Source organism: Aedes albopictus, chromosome 2 (genome assembly GCF_035046485.1).
Source record: "Aedes albopictus strain Foshan chromosome 2, AalbF5, whole genome shotgun sequence".
Lineage (NCBI taxonomy): Eukaryota > Metazoa > Arthropoda > Insecta > Diptera > Culicidae > Aedes > Aedes albopictus.
The window spans coordinates 239441797-239454590 of NC_085137.1; the positions used below are offsets into that span (position 1 = coordinate 239441797).

The 12794-nt window shown below is 35.8% G+C and overlaps 1 protein-coding gene across 4 annotated transcripts in view; it reads left to right on the top strand.

Moving 5' to 3' along the window:
• LOC109420081 (adenylyl cyclase-associated protein 1) overlaps positions 1–12794 on the top strand; it is an 81360-nt gene that overhangs the window by 57922 nt on the left and 10644 nt on the right. The window lies entirely within an intron of this gene.

The following is a 12794-nucleotide window of genomic DNA, read 5'->3' on the forward strand; positions in this document are numbered from 1 at the left end:
TTAGAAAGAGTCTACACCTGAAATAAGAGTTTCGATTTATATGATCTGGAATTTTTTTGGGAAATTTGTTGGGGCTGATACACAAATTTTGTCACGCAAAAATCAACCTTTTTCAACCATTGAGCCATTGAGAGGCAATGAAGCATCGATTTCTGTACAGTTCTTATTTTGTTACCTCAGAGTTCCACGAAATCGAATCGAATGTGATGAAAAGGTACCGTTTTCATAGACATTTAAATCCCAGTGAAAGTGCGCCTCTAATCAAACACAACCGACTTGATTTCTGAGAAGAACAAAACGGTGGTACTGATATTTATCCATGCATCGGAACTCTAGCCCCATCCATGTCTTGCTTCTAGTTTAGTCCCAGAACAACAAAGAAAACCCGGGGCTTTAGGCTAGTTTAAAGGTTCTGTCAAATTAGAGATTGTGTTCTGCAATAAGAATTCACGTGAGTCCTTGAATTAACTTGAACTTGAACAGTCCTTCATAGGATAGTACGCAATTGGATACGTAAAGCATTGTTGTTGTTGTTCATCGAGCACATGTTCTGTTGTGTACATGGATGTCAAAGCATTTTCAACAGTGTAAGGCAGCATCCATTTATTACGTAACGCTAAAATTGTCATTTTTAGACCCCCCCCCCCCTCCGTAATGCTTTTTTGTATAAAAATCCTAAAATTTTTGTATGGGCCGTAACGCTCGGCCGTACTCCCTCTCCGCTCCTCGTAATTTGTGGACGGCGCCTAATTTTCCACATGGCTTGGTCGGTCAGCCAAAGCAAAATCAAGAAATTGACATTTGTAAGGTGCTCAGCTGCTGGGAGAACCAACCATCGTCCATACCGCGAAAATCGGGAGGCTACGGTGGGCGGGTCACGTCATCAGGATGTCGGATAGCAAGCCGACTAAAATGGTTCTCGAGAGTCATCCGACCGGTACAAGAAGACGTGGAGCGCAGCGAGCTAGGTGGGTCGACCAAGTGGAGGACGATCTGCGGACCCTACGCAGAGTGCGGAACTGGAGACAAACAGCCATGGACCGAGTGAAATGGAGGCGGCTACTATGTACAGCAGAGGCCACCCCGGCCTTAACCTGACCGGTAATGGTAATGTAAGGTGCTCGCTATGGCCCCCCTTACCGTATTCGGTCGGCCGAAGACCGACCCGTCGAGAGTCCGACTGCACACTAATTGTCATACCAATAAATGATTGGGAGGCAGTGCCCGAAGCTCTCGACATTTTTTTTGTCTGTATTAACGAGATTTTTAACCCTAGGCTAGTTCATCTCGGGACCCACGTTTTACTCCCCTTCCGAAGGAAGAACCCACATTTTTGTGAGTCTGTCGGAAGTGGGATTCGATCCCAGGTCCTCGGCGTCATAGACAAGTGTTCTAACCATCGCACCAGATCCGAAGCTCTCGACAATAATAATAGGGTGGGGCGGAGCAAGATGGGTCGCCTAAGGATAGATCACCATAACTTTGTAAATACAAATCGGTTTGGTTTGCATTCGTCCGCTTCTCTTTAATACACTAGTTAGTTATGCTAAAAGTCGATAAAAAAGTTCATTAAATACAAAATATGATGTTAAACAAGCAGTTTTAAAAAGTGATCGATTTTGTGCCGTGAAAAAAGTGCGGGGCAAGATGGGTCACCTTTTAAGTAATTCACATTTTCTCAACGAAAAACGTCAAAAAATAAGATTTGTTCCGCATTCATATATGCTCCATATCCATACTGAGCAAACAAGAGCTACTAGTAAACATTTTATAAATTTATTTGGAATATAAAAAACTTTACGATTTGAGTGGTCCTGAAGCGACTTGAAAATAGATGTTTTCACTAAAAAATTATCATAATTTTATGTTATAATTTTGAGCGTTCATTCCGCTTGATTAAAGTCATTTATGAGATAGTCTTGTACCGTCAAAGCGCCATTCACCGTGGGGGCTCCATTCACCGTGTGCCTTCGAATGTTTTTTCATTATTTCCATATTATGATTGAATGATATGACAATTTCCCTTCAATTTCACCAATACAACACTAATGTATTGTAACAATGTCAAAACGCTCATTGGAAATATTTAAAAGTATCATTTTGACACTAAAGTGTGTTTACATGAAGCGGCTTTCTGCTCGTTCACTGCATTCATAGTAAAAAAAAACGAAAACTGCGCTAAGGTGATTTAAGCGATAAACTAAATGTAGTAACGTTTTTATTCCACCAAGAAGCAATTAAATTCACATATCAGGTATGTATTTTGCATTACCGAAGTAAGTTTAACAAGAAAGTACGATTACTCGTACTTTTTAATTGAAACAATAAGTCACGGTAAATGGGTACCCTAAAAATCAATGGTCTCCATTCACCGTGCCCCATATTGTCCCATATATCTAGAAAAAATCGAAAATTTAAACATTCGTTTTTCTAATAAAATCTTGCAAGTTATTACTTGAAATGAATTTAAACGAAGAAAATTCCCTTGGCTGGGTTGTTTTGATCATTTTTAAACAAAGTAGAATAAAATTTCTCATACACGGTGAATGGGTCCCTACTACCACGGTGAATGGTGACCTACCACGGAATTAGGCGACCCTACTACCCTTTACTAATTGTACTATATCACCAAATTCTGTGAAAATTTTTCTACTTCTGTGGATATTGCTTTAATTTTAACTTATAATGAAAGCAATTAAAAGCGGCACCAACAATGTTTATGAGACTGGTGTCAAATGACAGCCCTTATTTGCCCCGAATCCTTTTAGATCCACGGTGAATGGTGCCTTGACGGTAATAAAAAATAAATTACTTTTGAATGCTCCAAAAATACGTTCAAAATTGAAGGTAACCCATCTTGCCCCGCGGCCGTTTATATGGAGATTATATGGCATGTATCACATAAGAAAAATGGCAAAAAAACATTTTATTTTTTATTCCCAATGAGAGTGAATAATTTTTTAATCAATGCCCCAAACTTTTGTATATTCATGCTGGTCATCTAACAAAATTATTAACATAATCAAAACATGAGTAATGCGCCCGAAAATGGCACTGTCCCATCTTGCCCCGCCCTACCCTAACTTCCTCTCCCGCTTTGACATACATGTACACAACAGTGTATGTATTAGATGTTCATCTAATCCCATCCGAAGGAGGTTTGGATTGTGAAAAGAAGATAACCATTTGCGATTATGGAATCGCGTTTAGTTCTACGCCTATTGGCGACGGAGATAGTCGAGTGACTCCGTAGCTTGAAGGAATAGATAGAAGCGCCCGTGTAGCGAATTGGGAGTCGTGAGTTCGAGTCTCACCGGAGTACGTGGATTTCTTTTCATAATTTCAAATCTCAATTTGTTCATCGAGCACATATTCTGTTGTGCACATGGATGTCAAAGCATTTTCAACAGTGTAATTTCCCACATGGCTTGGTCAGCCAAGCAAAATCAAGAAATTGAAATACGTAAAGCATGTTCGTTTTCCTAACATCAACTATAGTCTCGGGTGGGCAAAGTCCGTGTCTTTAACTGTCAGCAAAGCTAAATAAATGCAATTTTAGAAATTGTCGCTTTTAACAAGGACTTTGCACCATCCTTATTGCCAAAACACATTACCCCAGCTTGACAAACCGGATGTCACTAGGGTTAGGTTTGGTAGATCTTTTACCGTAACGCAACCTAAAAAGGCGATCTACCCACGCTACGGGCTCCGTTAAAGATCGAGCATTTTTTAAACCCCGTCAATTATTCATCCATCAGCACGGGCCGCCTGACACCTTTGATTGGGGTTTCCTGTTTGGTAGACTTTTACCCCCGGAACAGGTGGTCCGTAGTGTTGTTCTTAGCCAATTGAGACAACCGCTACCGACACTTTACAGCTATCTAGGCTGATCGGGCGAAAAAGTTGATATTGATGATTAACTTCTAAACGACAAAAAAAAACCTAGACTTACTCTCGCTCTTCGCATATCTAGGCACCGAACTACATGCGTTACCGGTGTCTATTTGAGTCAAATGCAAAAGGGCAACATAGACATGTGTACCCTACTCACGTTTCATCGGCGCAGTTGGTTGTTCGAGTGTGCGATCGAACGCAGCTCTCGATGCATACTAAATAGACACCAAAGTAAGTTTACTTTGAATGATTCATTCAAATTCATGAGAACAAGAAAAAGCAACATTTTCATCATGCAGTTTATGTATGTATAAAGATCATTCGGGAACAACATACCATTTATTTTAATCAACTCAGATTTTCCCCTTCGCACCTTGTACTCAGAAACATGTACCCTCCCGATCAAAAGTTTGGGGTCACCCCCTCAAAAACATGTCATTTTTTTAGGCCCATATCCTCACCAATTTGCGTCCGATTTCAAAACCCTAGGTGCCATTTAAAAGATAATAAGTCAAAGAAACTTTGAACATGATTTAAAAGAAACTTTTTCAAAAAAAATTGTAAGTAAACTTAACCCAAAGTTGCCAAATTTTCTCAAAAATGAATATAAACTTACGGCAGTGTCGCTGGAAATTGGGTCGACCAAATTTTGAGATGAGAGCGATAATATAACCCATTTTCTTTTAGCTTTCGACTGCTGTTTACAGAATTTAGCTAAAAAATCTAGAAAAAAGCTATTACGTAAATTAATCCTTGATATCATCGACCAAAAGTTTGGGGTCACTATCGTAGAACATGGAAAAGTGATTTGTTGATATCTTTGTCATCTTTCATTCAATTTTAATTCTTCTTGGCTTATTTGAAACAAAATGAATGATACTTACTGCATAGACAGTTCTTTTTTATCTGTATTAACGAGATTTTTAGCCCTAGGCTAGTTCATCTCGAGACCCACACTTTACTTCCCTTCCGAAGGAAGAACTCACATTTTGCGAGTTTGTCGGGAGTGAGATTCGATCCCAGGTCCTCGGCGTGATAGTCAAATGTTCTAACCATCACACCAGGTCCGGTCCACTACATAGACATTGAACCACACATATTTGTTGAAATTTACATACTTAAACTTTTACGTTAAGTTGCCTCATTTTTTAAGATGTGGAGAAATGCTGTGAAATGTATAAACTTTTCATAACATTTTTCTATACAAAAATCGTTAAATACGTTAAGTTAAAGACAGCAAACGTAAATTTAGTTAATTATCTTTGAAATGAGGCAAAAAGAACTTAAATTGAACTATAGATGACGAATACATCACCAAATCACTTTTCCATGTTTTACGAAAGTGACCTAAAACTTTTGGCTGATACATCATATTGAGGGGTGACCCCAAACTTTTGGTCGATGACATGAAGAGTTAATTTACTCAGTAACTTTTTTTCTAGATTTTTTAGCTAAGGGGCCGTTCATAAACCACGTAGACTTTTTGGGGGGGAGGGGGGGGGGTCTGACCAAAGTCTACACAGAAAAAAAATATGAATATTAACTAGAGCTTAAATTGAAAATCAGTGGAATGTTAGCCATCGTAATCCTTCTTCTAACGTATATTTACGATAAATATCCTGCACATGATATTGGCCATAAATTTAAAGTAAAATCATGCTTAAGTAATTAACTTTATATGTTAAACGCTACTGTTTTGAACGAGAACATTGAAGTTCAACTGACTTCATCATATTTTTACACGACATTCATGTAAATCAGAATTGCCGGTGCTTCGACGAACGCAGTCGACTGATTGATAGTCGGCCATGTTGCTTGTTTGGGTTCTGTTCTATTCTGAACATTTTAATATTTTTGGTAGTTTTTAGATTTTAACTCCTAAACTACCAAGGGTCCAAAAAAAGTCGGAAGTCCAACTTTGACAAGGCATTTCTCGGCCGTTTTTCAACCGATTTCAAAACTTTTTTTTGCAATGGAACCGGACAGGTTTCAAGATCATCGTCCATTCAAAAAAATATAAAATAGATGCGTCTACCCAAAGTTATTAAGCAAAAGGCACTTCCTAGTTTTTTTTGAGAGCGCATTTTTTGCGCACATTGATCAATAAAACAAAATTTAAAGCGATGACATATGGTTTTTTCGACTCTTAATCATGCGTACAGCTGGAATGAACATGTTTGTGCAAAATAATTGATTTTTCAGTACACAGATAATTTACCTTACTCAAAAAACTGTTAAAAAACCCTATTTTTCACATAGAATAAGCAATAAATCAAAATTCAAAGCGATGACATATAGTTTTTTTGGTCTTAAATTGTTCGTAGGATTGTACTCGACATTTTTGATGAACAATGAAAATGTTCTAGTTACACTCTTATTTTGTTTTACCTGGAAAACTACGAAAATTCCATACTTTTGACACAAAGTAGTCAACAAAACTAAATTTAAAACGATAACATGTAGTTTTTTAGCCTTGAAATGTTCGTAGCACTTTGGGGGACATACTTGAAGAATAATAGTGATGTTTTCATTACACTCAAATTTTGATTCACTCAAAAATCAACGAAAATACCACATTTTTCACGCAAAGTGCTTAACAAAAATAATGGCTTACAATGCAAAGTAGTTTTTTACCTTTAAATTATTCGTAAAAGCGTACTGGACGTTCTTGGTGAGTAATAGTGACGTTTTCATTACACACTTAATTTATTTTACTCGAAAAGCTACAAAAATACTATAATTTTCATACAAAACAGTCAATAGAACAAAATTTAAAGCCATAATATGTAGTTGTATGGCCTTAAATTTCCATTACAATGTACTGGACCTGTTTTTGATAAAATGTTGATGTTTACATTACACTTATATTTTGTTTCATAAAAAAATGTACGAAAATACAATAAAAAGCGAATAAGCCAAAATTTAAAGTAATGATATGTAGTTATTCAACTTTGAATTTATCGTAGTAGTTTAGTGGATTTATTTGAACAATCCTTAATTTTTTTTATTACACTCATACCTTATTTCACTCAGAATACTAGAAAAATACCACATTTTTCACACAAAGTAGTCATCAAATAAAAATACAAGGCAATGCATTCTGGTTTTTTGGATTGAATTTTTTCGTGAAATGATGAACGTTGAACAACAATACCGCCTTCATGACACTCTTATTTCATTTTACCATACAAGTTTTTAAAATACCATAATTTTCTTACAAAATAGTCAATAAAACAAAATTTAAAGCAATGACATGTAGTTGTTAGTTTTCCGTTGGAATGTACTAGACATATATTTGATAAAATTTTGATGTTCACATCACATCCACGTTTTGTTTTACAAAAAATCACGAATGTGCCATATTTTTCACACAAAATAGCCAATAACAAAAAAAATCAAAACAAACACATGCAGATTTCTATTACTTACTTTTTTGTACCAGTTTCAGGTTATCTACTACCTGAAAAAAAAATACAAGGCAAACCAAAAATTCATCAGGGATTATTTTTATTTGTTTTTATTTGAGTCCATTTGCGTCTCCTGAACATGCAGTAGCAATCACCAAAAAATAAACGGAAATCCCGTAAAAACGAAAAAAAAGTTACGAACTTAACTGGTTTCCAAAGTTATGGTTAGGTTATGTGTCTTTATTAGAGAGATTTTCAGTTTCCTTCATTCCTGTTTCTTGGGATTCCTTTTAAAATTCCTCTCGGAGATTCTTTCGTATTCCTATCGACGATTTTATCCTAGATTCAAACAGTTCTTTCCGGAAAAATTCCTGGAGAATATTGCAGGATTTCTGAAATCCAAATATTGTCTCCTGAAGGTTTTTATGAGAATCCTATAGATTTTCTTCCAGAGGTTTCCCCTTATATTCTCTCAGAGTCTCTCGTTGGATTTTTCCTCCTGCAACAAATTTTCGTGGAATATACATCAGATGTTGTCGTAGAATTTCTCTTAGAGTTTCTCTCGGAATTTCTCTTTTCCGCGATTTCTTCCGGTATTCCTCTTGGTACATCTCCATGAGATTTTTCCGGGATTTCTAAGGTTTTTACAGAAACTATTGCTGTGATTTCAACTGAGGCTCCTCCCGGATTTCATAGATGTTTTTCACGAGTTTTCTGAAGGAATTGCTTCTGGGATTTCTCCCGAAGTTTTAAGAAATTTCAATGATTTTTTTCTGGAGTTTCTCCCCGGATTTCTACAGAAGTTACATCCGGGATATTTTATAAAGGGTTTTTGCGAGAGTTTTTTTAAGTTTCACCTGAGATTACTCTCGGAGTTTGTGCTCTAGAAGCTAAACTACAGAGCTCCAAACTTAAGCATTTTGTATGAAAATCGGTCAATGCGTCCAGTACTGTACTTTTCTAGAAGTGTTTCTCGGAAAACCTCCTGCCTGAGATAACCTACAAAATTTATCGTTGTAAATAACCGGAGACATGTCGGAATGAATCCACGTGATTTTTGCGAGAAATTTTGCAATGAGGAATGCGAGAGAAACTTCGGAAGAAATCCTGAGAAGAACTGGGAAATCTCGGAAAGCTCTGGTAGGAAATATTTAGAAAACTCATGGAAGAACTCTGAAAATCGCTAAGAGAAATCCCGGGAGAAACTCCGGATGAAAACCAGTGAAAAAACTCAAGAGAAATATCGGAAAACTCTTTAGCAGAAATTCCAGGAGTAATTGGGTTTTAAAATTTAGAAAAATTCAAAGATTTTATATCTTTAAACGAAAGAGCACCTTTTTCTAAGCCTCTATGATTTTTTCAGATTTTCAGAACTCTGTTTTGATACCTAAAATCAATTTCAAAAAGATTTATTCAAATCACCTTTTGACAGCTGGGCAACTGCTTGACAGCTTCGCCCAGTACAAAATCCGACGCGGGGTGATTCGACAAATCGCTCTCAAACAAACATCAACTTGATTTTTAAATAGGTTCCCGGTCACCAAAATTCGTGAAAATTTGGATTTTTGCTCAGTTTGGCATGCAGAATCAGAATATGGAATTATCTCAACACCGTTAAAGAAGCCAATTATCGGAAATCTCTAAAAATATCGAAAAAAAAACACGGAAGGAACTATTAATGGGAGCAAATAAAAGAAAAACACTTTGCATGGATGGAAACTTGAGAGAACTGGAGAAAGCCAGAAAAAAAACTTCGAAAATGCTCCAGGAAAAAAAATAAGAAAAAATGATAATATTCTAAATGAGTCCTTGGAGAAATTTATCAAGCAATCTCTAGAGGAATTTCTGATGAAAACCCAAAGGAATAATATACGGAATAATTTCTAAAGTTTTCTAAAAGTATTCCTCGAGAAATAGAACCCCTAAATAAATTCCGCATTTATCCTTGATGTTTTTGAACATATCCCTGAAGGAATCTCTGGAATATTTTTGAAAGATTTTCGAAAAGAACCCACGACAAGATATTTTGAAAAAATCTTTGAAAGATATCATAAAATATAAATGCACCTTTTGGGAAATTTCTGAAAACAAATGTATATAGAAGAGTTTTTGACGCAATACCGTAAAACGGGGTAGCTTTCAGCAAATTTCCTTAATATATTGTTCCATGTACTTTTCCTGATTTAATAATTTTAAAACAAGTACGAGACATCAGTTATAATAGCAATGTAAGGATTGGACAGTTTTAATTGTTTTGGGTGATCAATATTATTTTTTCATATGAGCGAGAATCACATTTTCATTCTGGGAAAGCTTTGATAGTGCCCTGACAAACATATTAAACCCCAAAAAATATTACAGATTGCAACGCAAAGAGTATCAGCATGATGGGAAATGCTTCATACGGCTTTTCCCATCATGCTGATACTCTTTGCGTTAGGTTAATTTATTGTTGATTTATTGACATGAAGAATTTTATAAAATTGTATATAACAAATTGAGTCAGTACTCCACCTGAGAGAAAACCTCAGTGCTTTTAGCTATCAAAAATAATTATCTGTGTAAAAATATATTTTTTACGGTACATCAACATGTGATGCGCATAGTAAGTTCTCTTTATTTGAGTTGTTTTTGATTTTTTGTAAACAAATTTAGAAAACAACGAGTGTAATTGAAAGATCACTATTGTTTATCAAACAAGTCTAGTATTTTTCTACAAATAGTTTCATGGCAAAAAAAAACTATAATGCATTGGCTCCAATTTTTATTTGATGACTACTTTGTGTGCAAAATGTGGTATTTTCCTAGTATTTTGAGTTATATAAAATATGAGTGTGATTAAAACATCGCTAAGGTTGTTCAAATGAATCCACTAAACTACTACGATATATTCAAAGTTGAAAAACTACATATCATTGCTTTAAATTTTGGCTTATTCGCTTTTTTGTGGTATTTTCGTACATTTTTTTATAAAACAAAATATAAGTGTAATGTAAACACCAACATTTTATCAAAAACAGGTTCAGTACATTGTAATGGAAAATCTAAGGCCATACAACTACATGTTATAGCTTTAAATTTTGTTTTATTGACTGTTTTGTATAAAAATTATAATATTTTTGTAGTTTTTCGAGTCAAATAAATTAAGTGTGTCATGAAAACGTCACTATTACTCATCAAGAACGTCCAGTACGCTTTCACGAATAATTTAAAGGTAAAAAACTACTTTGCATTGTAAGCCATTATTTTTGTTAAGCACTTTGCGTGAAAAATGTGGTACTTTCGTTGATTTTGAGTGAATCAAAATTTGAGTGTAATGAAAACATCACTATTATTCTTCAAGTATGTCCCCCAAACTGCTACGAACATTTCAAGGCTAAAAAACTACATGTTATCGTTTTAAATTTAGTTTTGTTGACTACTTTGTGTCAAAAGTATGGAATTTTCGTAGTTTTCCGGGTAAAACAAAATAAGAGTGTAACTAGAACATTTTCATTGTTCATCAAAAATGTCGAGTACAATCCTACGAACAATTTAAGACCAAAAAAACTATATGTCATCGCTTTGAATTTTGATTTATTGCTTATTCTATGTGAAAAATAGGGTTTTTTAACAGTTTTTTGAGTAAGGTAAATTATCAGTGTACTGAAAAATCAATTATTTTGCACAAACATGTTCATTCCAGCTGTACGCATGATTTAAAGTCGAAAAAACCATATGTCATCGCTTTAAATTTTGTTTTATTGATCAATGTGCGCAAAAAATGCGCTCTCAAAAAAACTAGGAAGTGCCTTTTGCTTAATAACTTTGGGTAGACGCATCTATTTTATATTTTTTTGAATGGACGATGATCTTGAAACCTGTCCGGTTCCATTGCAAAAAAAAGTTTTGAAATCAGTTGAAAAACGGCCGAGAAATGCCTTGTCAAAGTTGGACTTCCGACTTTTTTTGGACCCTTGGTAGTTCGCGGGAGTTTTTACCCCCTCGGTAGTTTAAGTGTTAAAACAAAGATAAAAGTGCCTCAAAATTAGTAAATATGTATGTGACACTTGTGAGAAGCTGTTGAATAGTGTTAGCAAATACAATCTTTGATTTTCGTTCAGCTGAGCCAAACGACGGGAGATAACAGCCAAGAAAGACATCAGCGGATGCACGGATTGTTTAATGGAATGGCTAATATCGGAACAACCGACTGATGAACGACGTCGACGGCTGCCTTTTCAGTGACGGATCCATCGATAATGGCTATCGTGTAGTGTTTGCTGATCTGCTGTAAGCGGAAAATGGGTTTGTGTTCGGACGGTGAGGGTGTTAATCTGTGCCGATGAAGAAAATTTGCGATCAAACCGCGAAAGTGTTGGGCTATAAAATAGTTTGATGTTCTCTGATAATTGAAGATTGAATAAAATTTGCATAATCGATAATAAGTATGTTTTTATACGCAAATCATAATTCCCTAAAATCGCATCTTCACTGACTTCAGTTGGCATCCACTTCGTTCACCTTTGTGTTGTGACTTGAAAAAGGCTATAACCGGCAGCCACATTCGCTATGGTTTCCGCGATGCATGAAATTTACATGTGCAAGAATTATTATGCATGTAAAATTTAGTTCTCGTATAATTTTGTGCGTTTGTTGACATTCCCTTTATGTGCATTATGTTTAGCACAATTTTACACATTTTGTTTCATCTGTGTACGCTCCATACAAATTTCAAAATTTTTGTATGGACAAAAGTCTACGAGGGGGGAGGGGGGTCCTGAGATGGCCAAATTTTGGTCTACGTGGTTTATAAACAGCCCCTAAGTCCTGTAAAAAGCAGTTGAAAGCTAATAGAAAATGGGTTATACTACCGCTCTTATCTTAAAATTTGGTCGACCCAATTTCCAGCGACACTGCCGTAAGTTTACATTCATTTTTTAGAAAATTGTTCAAAGTTTCTTTGACTTATTATCTTTTGAATGGAACCTAGGGTTTTGAAATCGGACGCAAATTGGCGGAGATATGGGCCTAAAAAATGACATGTTTTTGAGGGGGTGACCCCAAATTTTTGATCGGGAGTGTACACTGTGGTGCATAATTGATCGGACAAACGCCGATTTTCATACAAAATGACCTAGTTTGAGCTGCTAAACTATGGTTAGCTTTGGTGGATTGAGCTCAATTTTTGACATGAAACTACTTATATGCTGAATTTCACGTACACGAAGTGTAAAATATTTTCGTTCATTGGTCTGGGCGTGACAAGGCGTTCAAAATGTGCAAAAGTGATCGGACAGCGGTACCCCTTTGATTTACACGCGTGTAAATAAAACTCAGCATACATATAAGTAGTTCCGTGTCAAAAATTGAGCTCAATCCACCAAAGGAAACCATAGTTACAGCAGCTCAAACTTGGCCATTATGTATGAAAATCGGCGTTTGTCCGATCAATCATGCACCACATTGTACCTATATATGGTTTATGAACGGCAAGCAAGACACTACAAATTA